Source organism: Bombus huntii, unplaced genomic scaffold (assembly GCF_024542735.1).
Source record: "Bombus huntii isolate Logan2020A unplaced genomic scaffold, iyBomHunt1.1 ctg00000059.1, whole genome shotgun sequence".
In the NCBI taxonomy this organism is placed as follows: domain Eukaryota; kingdom Metazoa; phylum Arthropoda; class Insecta; order Hymenoptera; family Apidae; genus Bombus; species Bombus huntii.
In genome coordinates, this window is record NW_026099320.1 from 1,045,152 (window position 1) to 1,062,589 (window position 17,438).

At 33.4% G+C, this 17,438-nt stretch overlaps 1 long non-coding RNA gene across 1 annotated transcript; it reads left to right on the forward strand.

Annotated features, from left to right (window-relative positions):
• The first annotated feature begins 2,965 nt into the window (after window positions 1-2,965).
• LOC126875896 (uncharacterized) lies at window positions 2,966-16,456 on the forward strand. Its single transcript, XR_007693754.1, has 3 exons — window positions 2,966-3,008; window positions 15,240-15,371; window positions 15,998-16,456. It is a non-coding gene; the product is annotated as an uncharacterized LOC126875896 (long non-coding RNA).
• The last annotated feature ends 982 nt before the right edge of the window (window positions 16,457-17,438 follow it).

The following is a 17,438-nucleotide window of genomic DNA, read 5'->3' on the forward strand; positions in this document are numbered from 1 at the left end:
ATACTTGGATCCACACCAGTAGCCATAGGGCTAACAGAAGATGTGTCTTCTGATTTTTTGCTCATAGTGGTTATTGTACTGTTGTTGGAGTCTGTACTAGCGAAGCTACTGCGACGAGTACGATAATATTTAAAAGAATCCAGTTCTTTACCTGAATATTCTTCTTTTCGTGACCAGTTTCAGTTTTGGTGATGACCGTAGTCCGCTTTCCGTAGAAGTCGTTTTCACGTAAAGTGAGCTGATCTGCAGAAGTACGCTGATCCCTCAATCGTCAATGATGCACGTATGCCGAAATGCGTAATTTCGTTTTCTTGAAGTTGATGGATCCTGGCACGGATCGCCAAAATGTCACGTAAAGTTGGTACTTGGGTTGCGAGAGAAAAGAAAGCTGAGTCGTAGCCCAACTATTAATTTTCTTTTATCGAACTTTATTATGACTTTGGCACTTACAGGAGAATAACGTTGAACAGAGAAAGGGGTGTTGTACAAGAACAGCAACTAGAACGAGAACTCCCCGGGCTGGGTGAAGTCTCGGCTTATATACACCCTGGCTTGGGGATGTTGGGGGGTTTGGTGTGGATTCCAAGGAGTCCGAAAGTCGGTGTTGGGGCCTTATCTCTGATGGGGACTAAGATGCGTCGCGGCGTTGGCGTCCGACAGTCGGGAGTCGATGTCTTTTCTCTGAGAGGTAATTGGTGTCACACGGTCAACGGGACGAACTCTCCATCTAACAAAGGCATTAAGTAATCCTATAGCTCTCCTTAAAAGAAAGATTTGTAGCGGCACGTGGCAGTAAACATTCCAACGGTTTCTGTCCCGTAGCTCGCCACACGCAGATCCTATTCTCCGGGCAGGATGTTTACCAGATGTCGACGCGTCTCCACAGTACGTGATCGGCTAGCCCGAGGACCGTCATAAACACTAATATCTAGTTACCTAAAATCCTTCAACAGATACACAGTCTTTGTCCCAGTTACGGGAAGACAGGAGAGACCTATTTTTCCACGAACGACGTCTCCCACTAGCAACCCTCCCTCAAGGGCGGCTAGCATCCTTTTCTAACTACCGATATGAAGATTGGCCAATTAGCAGCAACGTCAATTTCCCTTACTTTCCGAACGTAGGATGTCCCCGACGAATCCGATGATTTCGTGTCCTTAGACACACCCCGTCATATTTTTCCTCTGCGGTATCACCGGGTCGGAAAGTCTCTCTCTCTTGCGGTCTCATCGACAAAAAAGGATTAACTCCTTACGGTCAGCGAATATTAACACAGAATCCAACTTAGATTTTTTGCGAGTGCGTACGACTACCGTCCCGTTGTCCGCGGATTCGTTATTGAAGCTAGGATCATTGTCATTAGTCTCTCGAATATCTAATAACCACGGTTACTTGTCCGGTTCTATGGTAATCGTATTTGCACTAGTCAATGTCTTCTCTATTGCATAACGTCAACGTGTAACCCAAACGAAGATTCGTTTCACGCCCCTAACCCTAATTCTAATGTAAACCCGACGTATATATATATATATAAATAAATAAATAATTATAAATTAATATTACCTATTATTAATAATAATTTAATTATATATCTCAAGATAATAAAATATTTATAATTTATATTAATTTTTATATATAAATATTTAATTATATATAATACATTTTTTCAATTTAAAGTTAAAATATTTATATTTATATTTTAATTTTTTTATAAAATTAAATATATGTATAAAGATTTTAAAATTAATATATTTAAAATTAATAATTATATATTAATATATACTTATATACAAGATAATTCAATTTTTATCAATTTTATTAAAAAATTTTATTTTATTACGTTAAATATTTATAAATTATTTTAATTTAATTATCTAATTAAATTATTATTAATTAATTATAATAGCAATATTTATAATAGTATTGTTAATTTTTTATTTTTATATTTTGAAATATATATATAATGTACGTATCCATTATGTATTTCCAATGTACGTACAGCAGATACTCACAGGAAAAACCAACGAGACTAATAATAAAATCAATGAATTAGAAAAAAAGAGCTATAGACAAATATCTTATAATATACCGTGGCATAATCTGCAATTTATTATAAAATAATTGATCCGAGCAGTATCAATTATAAAAGAAGATGGCTGAATATGATAGACACTGTCGAATACTAATCAAATATAATCATTTAGTTAATCTTTAAGATTTAAGTTAAGATACATCTTTGAGGAATCAATAAGTGTTTCGCTAATAGCCTAATAGATCTTTTGATAGATCAAACGAAGAAATACCTAACCGCGATTACAGCCAATTGGTACATATTATTCGATACATAATTAATATTTGTATCACGTACAGCGATGCAAGTGGTATTGAAGAAAATAGCCATTTTATGTTACAACTATAACGAGTAAATTTACTCGTTTACCTTGAGAGGAATTAAAAAGGTACCTGACTTTTAAATAAGCATTAAATAAGAAATTTAAATATCGCAGACGGTGATGTAGGTGTTATTCAAGAAAAGAGAACATTTTATTTTGTAATTAGCACGAGTAAATGAACGAATATCGATAATATAATATAATGATTAATATGAATTTTATCTGGCTGATTATTTAAATACCATAACATATTTCACAGTAACGTCATCGACTGCCGTTAGGCTCTTTTCCCTTTTTGTTCAAACTAATTGATAGTCGAAAACTAGTATCAAGGAGGTGTGAATTTAGTCTTAGTTTGTAGAAACTATTAAAATGATAAAAATGGATACCGTATTAAATCGTCGAAGGCGCCAATTTACGATAAAAATTAAGAAATTGTTCAATTTGATTTTGTTATAATGGAAAACCCGTCCTTTGCTATGTCAAGAGATCGTTAACGTTTGATTGACATCTCGACACCTTGTCAAGATATATAAGGAACGCGGAAGTCGCGCGCGAGCTCTTTCGTGTCTGAAATTCCGGACAGTGAACATCCAAGAAGAATTTAAATATAAGGTAAATAAAAAAAAATATCAAATAACAACATTGTAACTAGTAATTTATAACGTCTAAGCCATTAATTTACAATACTTGAGAAATTAATTTATAATATTTAAGCTATTAATTTATAACATTTAAGTTATTAATTTACAACATCTAAGCCATTAATTTACAACATTTGAACTGTTATTTTATACATTTAAGTTATTAATTTATAACATTTAGGCTATTAATTTACAACATCTTAGCCATTAATTTACAATATTTGAACTATTATTTTATACATTTAAGCCATTAATTTATAACATTTAAACTATTAATTTATAACATTTAAGCCATTAATTTATAACATTTAAGCTATTAACTTTCAACATCTAAGCCAATAATGTACAACATTTAAACTGTTATTTTATACATTTAAACTATTAATTTATAACATTTAAGCTATTCATTTATACCTTCTAAGCCATTAATATATAACATTTAAGCCATTAATCTAAAACAATTACATCATTAATTCTTAACAGTTATACCAATAATTTATAACAACATTTTCCCATTAATTCAATGTAATTATGCTCTTAATTTATAACAGTTGTACCCTTAATCGTAAGTAACTCTACATTCATTGATTTTAATCAATGCCATAAATTCGTAGTGAGTGAATTAAAGATTTATTTTGCTTTATTTTATTAACGAAATCTATCAAGTCTTTGAAGTGCTATTTCATTTCCATATAGCATTATATTTTAACTCTGAATACAGTATTCGATTTCCAATTTCACTATTTCGTATAAAATCTGTGGTAACACAGAGTGTCGATGTATGTGTCACGTAAAATAACAGAATAAAAAAGGAATTTGAGGTAAAAAATAAAAAAAGAAAACTTTATTTTTTTTCTAACATCAATACACTTTACAATCTACTTCCGAACTCTAGGCGTGACTTTCTAAGACTGACTCTTATGATTTTACTTTCGATCGGATCCGATTACTTTCTTTTGTCATTCCTCAACATCCCCACCGTCCATGCATTTGCTAGGCGTCCGCGATCGTTGCCACGTGCTCTTTCTTCTAGAACCTTCGGTGGAAGGACCGTTGGGATGTTGATGGTTCATTAGGCACTTCAGCGATATACATTGTCGCCGAGTGCTTTATCTCTATCGTCAGTCCGTCGGATTTGAAGTATGCTGGTCGTGACATATGTAACGATATATGGTATAACGTTATAACGTATTACTTTACATGATATAACTTTATAACGTATTACGTTATATGTTATAACGTTATAACGTTATAACGTAATACGTTATATGGTATGACGGTATAACGTATTATGTTATATGGTATGACGTTATAACTTATTACGTTATATGGGATGACGTTATAACGTATTACGTTATATGGGACGACCTGTTTCTGTCTGGAGATTGATTCCTAATACAACGTGTGTCCCATTATATCAGCATCTCTAAAGTACAATTCTATGTGATTTCTAGGGAGAACAATACAACCGATCCACACCTTCGTCAGGCAAAACGTTTATCCCGTGACCGTGGCTACGTTCGGCGACCAGTTGTCACCTCGAACCCACTTTCGCTTTCACAAATGTCAAACAATTACAAATGACATTTGCTTAATTACAGTTATGATAAAATCTAGGCTAAAGCATTAGAAGGCTTCCTCAAAATTGCAAAGGGAAGGCTCCGGTTTTCCTTTCATCTCCGACATATATAATAACCTGTTAATAGCAGCGTTCTCTTCAAGTTAACTACCCTTATTATCCCAAAAGAAATAAGGGATTGAACGATTCGTGGCGTCGATTAGTCAATCGTAACGGGAATTTACGACTCCCGTTGGCGCACTTCCTCGAGATCGCGTCTCCCCACGAACGTGCGAATTTACATATTTAACAATATATATATGGCGGGTTAATGTTGAAATTTTGGGTGTTTGGGCGTTAATTTTAGTTTCTTTACATTTTTTCCCTTTAGAAATACCTGCACTTTATCATTTATGGAAGTTTTGTTAACAGAAACGAAAAATTTAGAAAAGATATGTATAATCAAGGAATCTCAGGATAGCACACTTAGACTGCAGATTTTTCTGTATGCAAAAGTAAGTCAAAGGAAGAGGATGAAGTTTTCTTGTATAAGGCTTTGTTTCTGCTTGAGCTAGCTTACAATGAAATACGTTCAGTGTGACAGAGTATCTACAACTATTTCAAACTTTAGTTTTAAATACAAAAAGTTTACGCGCAAAAATAAGCTGAAGAAAAGAAAAATGTTTTTTTTCTTGTTTAACGTCTTATCCTGTCTGGCGGTATGGAATTATTCTGGAAAAGCCTGTATATGTACAGAGTATATAAAAAATACATTTATTTGACCGGACCACCCTAATTCTACAACTCTGGATGATACAGTTTTACAAACGTCTACTCATCGCGAGGACCAACTTGACAACTTTTCAAAATAAGCTATGAGTCGCAATTGAACCGTTTTTTGGAGAAATGACGTTGAAATTTCATTGGGTCTTACATCGAGATTATTCGCAACAAGTTTATATTTCGCAGTCAGGTAGAAAGTAAGCAATGTGACATCAACGAGAAAACAAGTTTTCGTTAGCAGGTGGGATAGCCCGTGATAAACAGAATGGAGCAATCAGCGTGATTTCACATTATTACAGAATTATCTACTGCGTGAAAAAAGACTTTCAAACAAAGATTCTGATTTTATTAGCTTTCTTTTAGAATAAATAGAAAATAAAATTTGTAAATAACAATTAACCTCATTATTTTAAATAATATATGTAAACTTGTTGAAATTGTAAATAATTTATTTCTGTCTTTTAACATTTAAACAATTATTTAAATGAAAATTTATTTAATAGTGCCCAGTATTGCGCGCAACACATTTTTGGAACAACGAACAATTCGATAGTCGGTAATAGAGATAGATGGCAAAATAATTGGATTTATTGATAAAATGAGGATTAAATTGATTAAAAAAAGTAAATTGATTAAAATGTATACAAATCCTACATATACAAGAATAATATCTTGCACATCATGGTATCCAAATATACTTTCCCAGTAAAGTTTCATTTGATCCTCGTGCTAAGTAGCATACGGTGCCAGCAAACGTCAATTTTTACAAAATTTTGCATGAATCAATCGATCCAGAGGCTCCGATCCTCCGAAATCACGCTAGTGGACACTTATACGCCCTGACACTTTTTATACATGCTGTACATAAAAATATACGTATCGAAACTGTTGTTATTTCTATACTCAGAGGTAAGATCAGAGTAGTTATTATTTTATTGAATGGATAAATCTATTACACCGTTCTGAGCCAAAAAAAAGCCTTTATTGCACACGCTTACAAAAACTAGGGATAAAAACAAAAAAGCATCTTAAGCCTATCGATTAAATCTATCGATTGTAACTAGCATCATCCTCTAGTTACTATTTCTTATCACTAACGCATCTGCATATGGATGGCGAGCACGAACTCACGTTGTCATTTTCAACAGAAACTTTGATACAAAGTACGCAGATTTGTGTATAAATACATTACGGTTGAAAAATTGTTGAATATTTACTACTGTGTATCTGTTATACTTGATCGTTAACACCTGTTTTTTTCGCCTGCCTAACTTACTATCCTCAAAACATTATCAGATTATACATTTTGTTCGGCTGATAAAATGGAATTTCTTGGAATTTAGAGCTCCCTTTACATTCACTTGTTATTGTACGAGTATTTTGCTCGTTCACCAGCCGTTCACTCATTTTATTTTGCAATCGTGACAATTTGATGCTGCTTCTCCACTCTGTATAACGTGTTACCTACAAACACCAATATGTATATAATCTGATGCATTAATTACTATACGATACACCATGAGGACGTTAAAACACGCAAAACGAAACAGATAAACAGTATCTGCTAAAATTATAGCTATAATATATAATATAATATATAATATAATATAATATAATATATTTTTGTTACAGTCGACTTCTCCAAAAGTCAAAAGCTTGTCTTGTTATTGGCACGTACCGTAAACACTCGACTAATTGCGTATTTCTTAAAGCTATATTTTCCCCCTTTAAAACTTTTTTACGAGATTAGTTTGAAATCAGCCCAATTGATAAACCATTTCAATTTTCAATCTCTATATTCAAAATTTATTATAATCAATTCTATTTTAGTTTTTGCTATCAAAGGAACATAAATTGGAAGTTGAAAAAAAAACATGGGTTCTAATTAAATATTACTATCTGCTTCTATTCTTAATCGTTACGAATTATTTATACATTATTACCAATTATCAATTGTTTATTATACATTGCTCGTTGCATTCACCCTATTACCCCTACACTTCCGTATCATCAACCATATTGCTATCTTCGAATAATTTTCCTCAAACGCAAAATCTCCCACATACCTAACCTTTTAATTTCAAAGCTAATTAATTCAGGGACATCTTCGATCTTTAACAAGCGTGTATCCTACCAATGATTAGCAGCTACTCTTCATTAATTCATTAATTCATTGATTCAATCTGTAACGTTTCGAGTATGTACATCGCATGTCGTATCATTGTATCGGTATTGTATCTGTTGATTCGAAAGATAGCTGGTTACTCAGGTGGCTAAATTGATCTCGCCATAGACGAAACTTATTTGTGTATCCATCTATGTATATATAAAAGATATACACAAGCAAACAGATAAGGCAATCGAGAATCAATGGATTCAATAGCCGGCAAATATTTACAAAAAAAGGAGATACCGCCGATGTTGACATTTTTTAAATATTTTGTTAATGTTATCAGTTTGAGTAAGATTTTATTCGAGGATTGCCGTTCATTAAAAAGTTAATATCAAAAAAGTTCAATGAGTCATTTGCATTTAAGAGAGTGTACTTAGTCAGATTCTTAGTAAACACTTATCCAACAGCCGATCGTTTAGTAATTTTCGATTCGATTATTCGTGTTCGTTTTTTCGTGTTCGATAACGTTTTGCAAAAGAAAATTCGATTCAATGTTTGTAATATGTCGTGTATACAATTTTAATAATTGCATTCGATAATTGCACAAAAATCGGGACTGAAACGTTACAATTATGGAGACTCTATTCCTCAAAATTGACAACGCGAATGAAAGAGAAAGAGAGCCTCGTTAAAGGCTGGCGATAAGTTGAAAGATTCTTATTTGCGATTTTTGATCAATGAAATTTTTGCTAATATGTTTCTTGCGTTTTACTGGTTAAAATGACACCAAACACGATAAAATTTGGAACATATTTGCTTACTTAATAATTGATAATTAAATATTATTCATATTATATCATGTTTGATCTTATTTTAGTCGGGGAAATCCTACAAATGCGTTAGCGGAAATTTAATTTTAAAAAGCCTAAAATAAGGCAATTTTCAGTTTTGAATGATTACTCGGATACATTGTCTCAACGATAACTGATAATATTGGATCATGTTACACTGCTTGATCGCAATGGACCGCCAAATTTCCGCGATACCTCAGGGAAATCTGTCCTTCTCAAAGTGGACACGACGGCTGTGTAACTACGTAGAGGACTTTTTCGTGCAATTATCGAATGTTTGTACTAATCGTTTAATTTCTTGTTCCAAAATTCTTATTCTTTATATTAGACGAATAATTCAAATATCTCACTGTGAAGTACCTGTGTTATTATTGATTGGTGTTTTATAATTATATTAAACAACGAATACTGAATAACGAAGTATTTTTCGGTTAAGGATTTCTTTCGTTATTCATAATTAATAATTATTATACATAGCAATTTCGACAAAGTAACGAAGATATAGAGTCGAATTCGAGTACGATAAGTAGTCACAGAAAATTTATCTTTTCTCCAATTGATTGCGTCTCCTAGTTTAATGGTGTTTTATAAACGGGCCGCTTATCTTGAAAATGGTAAATCCATTTTCCTTTGTTTCGGAATATTGAAACATTACGTTCTGGACACACATTACGATTGGACTATTTTACTACGTTTTATGACCTTGAGTGACCTTAAATGACCGCGATATTTAAATCCGTCTTCAAAAGAGCAACAATGGGACAAATAGGTATTCAAAACTACACGGCTACACTTAAAAAAAAACGAAGCCTATTAAAGTGTTCTTTAAAACTCGTAAACGCGTCCATCTGAGAAAAACTTTTTCCATCGCGTAATAGCCTCCTCGAAACCAAACAACTTTTGTTTCAAACATTTCCCTGCGTCTCAAAAAATTGAAAGAATTATTCAGGTGGTTTGCTGTTGAAGACTCAGCCTGTATATCCCCAAAATTCCATGTAGTTCTGATTGTTAGGCAAACTGATATTGTAATCTAACACGAGTCAACCTTATCAAGGGGCGAGAGGGAGGGGGTGTCAATAGACTAAACACAGAAGTATTCGCCTCTATATGTACCTCTATTCGCTATTTTGAACATGAACAGAAAGATAACAGTACGGAGTGGGTGAGAAAAGCATTAAGAATTTTGATCCAGCATTTTTTAATCTCTTTATTGCGACATGAAAACTACGGAAAAAGTAATTTAAAAAAGCGACCAGATATCAATGACCTACGAAAAAGATAAAATTCATCCGGACAGAAAGAAGGAAGAAAACTATTTAACGTTTCATCAGAGAAAAAGAATCGAGGAAAAGGCTTGGTTATTGATCTTGTGAGACAGGAACGTCATAAATGCTAGTATAGGTAATCTTGCAGAAATTGTTAAGAATCTTTATCGTAGTTTGGTATGAAAAATATCGAATAATTTGGATTTCGAATCACATACAAAATAAGATGCAGGGGAGAGTCGCACAGTACCTTGTGCTAGAGTTGGTAAAAATGAAAATTTACAAAGTGACTTTATAGCACAAATGGAACTTGATAAAAGTAGGAAAATTAATTTTATGAAATTCAATAATACGAATTGACGAATTGACAATGTGCAAGAATAGTAATGTCGGAATTTGTAGGAAACGAAAAATTGTCGTCCAGTACCGATCAATTATTTAATTATTTGATCTTTTGCTCTAAATGGTTAATAATGTTTTAAAAAGTCCTCTAGATGTCAGTATACATATTCTTATTCAAATTTGATTTTTATGTATATCGTATGGAAAACACTTAATATTTTCTTGATCTGCGCATTCGACGTGTGCCCAGACTTCACATTCGTCGTTTTTGAAACATTGAAAGCTTCAGTGACCTGTCTTTGGGCCATTTTATTTTTGAAGAGTAGCTTCGAAGCCCCATTCATGTTCTCCTCTGACCATTTCTCTCTTTTCTGTTTTGGACTTTCAGACATTTTTCTATGGAAAAAGTAGAAGAAAAATTAAACGGACACCTTCTAATTTAGTCTCAGTTGCCAAAATATTGAACTTACAGGTAAAAGAAATTCGGTCTATGACTAAATCATCGGTATTGGACGACAAATACGTTGAACAAATACGTTTTAGATTATAATGTATATAATATACAAAGGAAATTATAAAAGTGGGGCAAATAACTGGTAATTACACTTAATAAATTAGATATAGTATACATTAAAAAACATTTTACTTACCTGAAAAACAACATGTCAACTCTAGAAAATAATTTTTAATTTTCGAAATATCAATGTATATGTTTGACATATCAGATCAATATGGCTCCGAAATATGTTACACGGAATTGTTCATTTTCATTTGTTTGTTCCAATAAAAGCGCTAATATCTGGTGAAAAATCCTATGTATTTAGAAATTAACAGAAATGTTAAGTGAGCTGTTATTTCGCCCGCATTGTATTTCTTACATGTAATGCCTGTTACACGTTTTATCTTTAAAATAGTAAACTCATTATTTACTCGAGATTTATTTCTAGCGCACAAATATTTTTCAATAGAGCGATGCAAAGTTTTACTGTATCTCGGATCATCACAAGTTAATCAAAATCTTGAGGATTCGATTTCACCTGCTCAAAGTGACTTTTGCAGGCAAAAGAAATTGTTCCTCGGATACTTTAATATTTTTTACTAAATTTCATCAAAAATAGAATTTTATTTGCTAATAGAAGATAACTATGTTTTGGTACTCCTACAGAACAATATCACGACATTCGCTAAAATTACAAATATTGTACAGTATATTCACTACAAGGCTAATTGAAATAGCTTGTAATCCAACATATAAGAATGCTACTTGCAAAGTATCTTTGCTAGTAACAGTTTAAAGTAGAGAGATATTCCTAAAAAATCATATATTTTATACATATATGTACGTAGTATATACAGTGGATATAACTATCTTTCTGAATTTATAAAATAACAGTATATAATAATAAATAATAATAATAATAAAAAAATAATATAATAATAAATAAAAATAACATAATAATAATAAATTTATAAAATAACAATATTCCAATATTTATATTTTTCCTTGTTGCAATTTTGTAAACCGTCAAAGCGTTTACAACAGAAATTCCCAGAAGGAATTGAATGCCAAGTTTTCTGTACCATTTGATTCCTTTTCTAATTGTGGTGGCATAAGAAACCATTTGGTCGGAATAATCTATACCACACTTTCCTTCGTTATATTCGACAACAGCTAGCGGTTTTAATGTAGCGAACAAGCGAAACGAAAGATCATTCTTGAGACCACCACTTGAGCGATTCGCATTACTAAAATATCGATAGGAGCACCTAGCAGAGAACGCTTGGTACTGCTGTACGCGTGGCCTGACGCAGATTTTTTTGAAAACACGCGTGGCAGTCAATGTGTTAATAAACTATTAAACTACATGTCGTGAAGAAGTATCCCCTTTATGAACATTTATTAATAGCTCTAGAGTTGATAATATTAGCTTGAGGAAGTTCTGTATGTACGTGTAATTGATAGTACTCGCGTACACCTGTGCGTGTAAAACGTTTCAAGTTAATAAAGAGAACATGATACACGTGGAATAGGTATGAATAAAAATTACAAGAAGCCGGAGAATATCCTAAAACATATGCCATGATAAAATATAAATTGTAAAGAGTTATAGATCATGTTATTATATATTAAAATTATGCTTAACAAGCAGATATTAGCGTAAATATGACGCTGCGTTAATTAAATCCAACAATATTGAGAAAAGAACAAATTGAACAATACCTAGAAATAATTTAGAAAAACACTGTTAGATCAATTTCAAATTGGGTTTTCTTTACTCGATGTCAAACTTAACTCTTATTCGTCTTTTGCATAAACTCTTTTCGTGATATGAAACTTTAGAGTCGACATGCTGCTGATATGAATTGCACACGCAGAATAAGATTTTCCAAATTGAACCGAAACGATTTAGACAGAAAAATGTAATACTTTCAATACTCATAACAATTATTTATGCATTCCGCATATAAACCTACCGAATATTTATTACTTACTTTTAGCTCAAAAATATTTGATATACTACTACCAAGCAAATATTAGATTGAAGAGGAAATCATACATGAAAGATGTCACTTTTTTTTAATAAAAAGTTCGTTCTCATCAAAGTTTCTGGCAATTTATTACATACCTGTGTACAAAGTGGATTACTTTGTAACACAACTGGAAAGTAACTTTCTTTAGTAATGATTTACGTAATAAATTACGCAAAAAGTAGAAAGAAGATTATATTTTAAATCATATTCTAAGAATAACTGTATTTTAAATGTGATTTCAAAAGAATTTTGAATTTAAAAATTCGTCAAAAGTACATACGTACTTACTACTTCGACACGATCTAGGCTAATTATGTGTACTAATGTTTATACATCTTGATAGTAGCTGTATTCAAAGAGCGCGTCGAATCTTTTTATAGTATTTGCCTTTTGATGTATTAAAAGTATTGTAGTAACTGATGGTTTCTTAGAGTAAGGACAAGTGATGATGGTAGAGTTCAAAGTTTAGTGTATTTTAATAAGTGATATTCAATAACAAAAGGACCGACTACAATATCGTCGCACGCCGACTCACACTCCGTATCCGCTCAACTCGCACTCTCCTTCTCGACTGACTCTCTGGCCGTTGTAGCACTCTATTGTCTTTTGCTAGGCCCACCGCACACGTGTTCTGCAGACGCTCGTAGCCAGGGTCACGTAGGTCTTTTCGGCAAGGCTATTTACTTGAAGGACCCGGTAATGCATTGATGGAGCCGACAGCGCCTCGGCTCTCGCGACATTGTCTGTAGTTAGCTCGACGTTTCTTGGGCCCTTCTCCCCGATACTACAGTATCATTAGAGATATTCTTCTTATTATCGCAAATATGTATTGTTCTGCTCATTGCATCGACAAGTGAACGGATTTTAAGCTTCCTATTCTTTTACATTTTCAATATTTCCAGTTATTTGTTTTCAGTAGAAAAAATATTAATTCCTGCCACTTTTGAGAGGAATTGTTTAGAAGTGTATCCTGTTTATCTCGAATCGCTCAAATATATCGGGGAAAAAATGAATGACACAAAAATCGAATGACATCGAAAGGGATATACTATTATATTCGTGTGTATTTACTTTGCGTGTATTGTCTTAACATGAAATCTCTTGCGTGTTAAAATATTTCAATGGATATCTCCATTTTTTGTTACATAATCACGCAGCTGACGTTCAGACATCTCTAAAATACTAGAAACTTGCGTCTTTCGCACCATCCGCTATCGTAATAGAAACTTTCAAATTCGACAGAGCAATACAAAGCACGTGTCACGTAAAATAACAAAATAAAAAAGGAATTTGAGGTAAAAAAATAAAAAAAGAAAACTTTATTTTTTTTCTAACATCAATACACTTTACAATCTACTTCCGAACTCTAGGCGTGACTTTCTAAGACTGACTCTTATGATTTTACTTTCGATCGGATCCGATTACTTTCTTTTGTCATCCCTCAACATCCCCACCGTCCATGCATTTGCTAGGCGTCCGCGATCGTTGCCACGTGCTCTTTCTTCTAGAACCTTCGGTGGAAGGACCGTTGGGATGTTGATGGTTCATTAGGCACATCAGCGATATACATTGTCGCCGAGTGCCGCCACATCTTTATCTCTATCGTCAGTCCGTCGGATTTGAAGTATGCCGGTCGTGACACACGCGAAAAGTGACTGACCAAAAAAGAACTGAATGTTTTGACGACATTAAGAAACTGCAGCCTTGTATTTCAGCAATATCATACCAGCAATAACAAATTTTGAGAAATATCTTTATGTTCTATTCCTGTGGCATACTTTGGATAACGCTAATCCCGGCGACACACTAAATTTTGAAATCCATACGACTGATTCTACAGAAGCGGGGATTCTACAGCAGCGATTTCGCTTGCACAGTTGTTCATTTAATTTGTGAATTGTAAGAAACCTCAAGTATGTCAGAGGACATAGTGATATTGCTACAAAAGCGACTAGACAAATAGAGAGCTACATGTGATTTTATCGTATATTTTTAACCCTTTCGCTTCGGCAATCCAGTCCGCCGAAGTACTGTCACTGAACGGAAACGCGCGCCAGAAATACGCACAGTGTGCGTGGCTACTGTATATACGTTTTCCTAAGTCTTAAATAATAATAATTCTTGTAAGAACCGTATACGAAATATCGTTTCACTGTCAATGGATTTAGTAGATTTTTTAGCATGAAACAATATACGATTTTGATGTTGTTTCAACAAGGAGTAACTTAAAGAAGTGATTAATCCAATATGTCAATAAAATCAAGGGAAAATGTTCTGTCGATAACGAAAAAATATATTAATGACCACAGATAGCATTTGTATATGCATCATTTTTGTCAAATTTTGTCTTCAAAACACAACTTTTTAATATTCCTATTTTATCTACTTTTGCTAAAATACATTAAACACATTTCAATACTAAACTAAAGATCTTTAAACTTAAAAATGACTTTTGCTTATTTCCATGTCACAAACAATTGGCTTTAATAATTATCGATCAATACTCTCTTATTCGTAAGCACATCAGCATATTCGATCCATGCAAATTCACGTAAAATGTTACTACTTCCTGCCTTTCGTTACATGTATCTTAATAAATTGTATCTTATTAAATCTTAATAAATATGAGTCTTAATAAAAAGAAGTTACTTTTTACGTAGACCAAACCTAGTTCTATTATTAAGCGCGTAAGCAGATAAGATGAAGATCAAATAGAGGCAAAGCTAAAAAATAACGACTATATATTTTCATGTTTCAGCGTTGAAAACTTATGTGGGTGAAACGCTAGAATTGACTGGAGTTCTTCGACAAGAAATGGGCACTTGTCTTTGCATAGACAGCAACAATGTGCCTCCGACAGTCAGCAAACGTTACTCTGTACAAGTTCACTGTATGTATTATTAAGCGCTTATCATAGAGCTATTATACAAATATATTTGCAATTATCATTCTTATATATTATACAAGGTGAATCAGAACAGGTGGAAAATATGGCAGAGGTTGATTCTGAATACTGAAATAAGAAGAAAATTTTATATAACATAATATGCCTAATATGACCATACGTTCCGCTTATAGCTTATTTTGCGATGCTAAACATTACACAGATGAACGATTTCTTGGAAAATAGATAAATCGTGCTGGCCTTATTTCCGGACCAATACGCTCTTCGGATCCGAATCCGTTCGATTATTAAATACGGGGACGTTTAAAATCTCTTACTTATAAAACGTTAGTTGACGTGACGATCAAAATTTTCGACAAATTCGTGTAAGCTGTTCGAACAAGATGGACGATCTATGACGCGACGCATTCGCGTTTCCGTAGAAACTGGAACTGGTCGATTCGAGTAATTTCTCTAAAGATAGGTAAGAAAGTACTGTGACACAAAGCAAGCGTCTACTCGAAAACGTTTATACGAAATTTTCTTCTTATTTTAATGCGCTGAATCAGCCCCTGCTTGCCTGGAAGCCGTACTTTCCACATGTCTCAAACTCTATCATGCCGATCCACTAGGTAAACAAAATAAAAACCTGCCAAGCACTGTGGCGGCACGGGCCACGGAACTTTTCAACGGCTCCGGATGCAAAGCGCGACGCCGCCAAAGCGCAACACCGACGTGCCCAATGTACCATCGATATCTTCACACTCTTTCCGCCGAATTCTCGGAAGAGCATACACGTGCCAGCACTGGCGGCACATCTAATGAATGCACGCTAGTGGGGGATATCGATGGGCTACGAAGGGAAGAATCTGCGCGATCCGAAACAAAAGCACAGGCAGTCTGTCTTACGCCATTAAATGTGTAACTCCTCGGTACTATTTGCATAGCAACGCGTCGAATGATCTCTCGGTGTCTATCGTTATTTGTTAGTTGTTACCAGTTGTCTGTTAAGTGTAATTGTTAATTGTTAATTGTTAACTCTGATTGTTGATTAGTTCTAAATAAACTATTGTTCGTTAAAAACACCAAGAGTAGTTTCTTACGCACCTATCACCATACAACCTCAGCACGAACGCCGTATAGATTGTTTTCACCTGTTCGATTCGTGCTAGATTTGACTAAAATACTCATGCGAAGTTATTGAAAATATAAAATCCGAATTAACATCCAGTTTTCAACAACCTGTCTAAAGATACCGCTCACAAACGAGCTATCATTTCTTGAAACAAATATATAAGATTTATTTACGTTATCAATTTTGTCGTGTGTCGAAATACAGCCCACTCAAAACATTCTATGGACCAAACGAAAAAATTGTTGACATTGATTGTCAACAAGTCTTACAAACTAGGATCTTTCATATTTCTTTCGCTTTTGATAATTAGACACAACCTCCCGCTAGCCGATGAGTCATTCTGCTATATTTGGCTTATCCTTTGTTATTATACAAATTACTGCCATTGTTCACGGCTGATCTACTAATTCGTTTGGTGACTAGACACTACGTTAGATATTTTAATCAAATAAACTCATAATTGTATCGATAAAATACTTCCTATCAGTACAATATATGATCTAAAATTTAAACATCCTGCTTCAGGGCGACATATCCAGTGAATTAACGGCGCCTGAACAATCCCTTAAAACGGGTAAATCTATAACTTTATTATCTAATTTCAACATAATATCCACAAACTGATCAACATAATTTCACTATGCCCAAAAAGAATCGCCTTGCAAATGATATCGATATTTACGACATTTCTTTGCTATATTAATATAGTACTATTTGTTATAGATCCAGACCACCGACCTCGACCAGGGCTATCAAAATTTGCCTTCGTCATGGCCAATAACCAATATAATATTAACTACGATAGAAACTGTCATTGTTAATTTAACACTAGCTATCGCTGCTATAATACGAATAGCCTGTATACATATTAAATAAACTGTAATAAATAACTTATTATTTTTAAATACACCCTGTCTTATTTATCTACACCTTCCTTT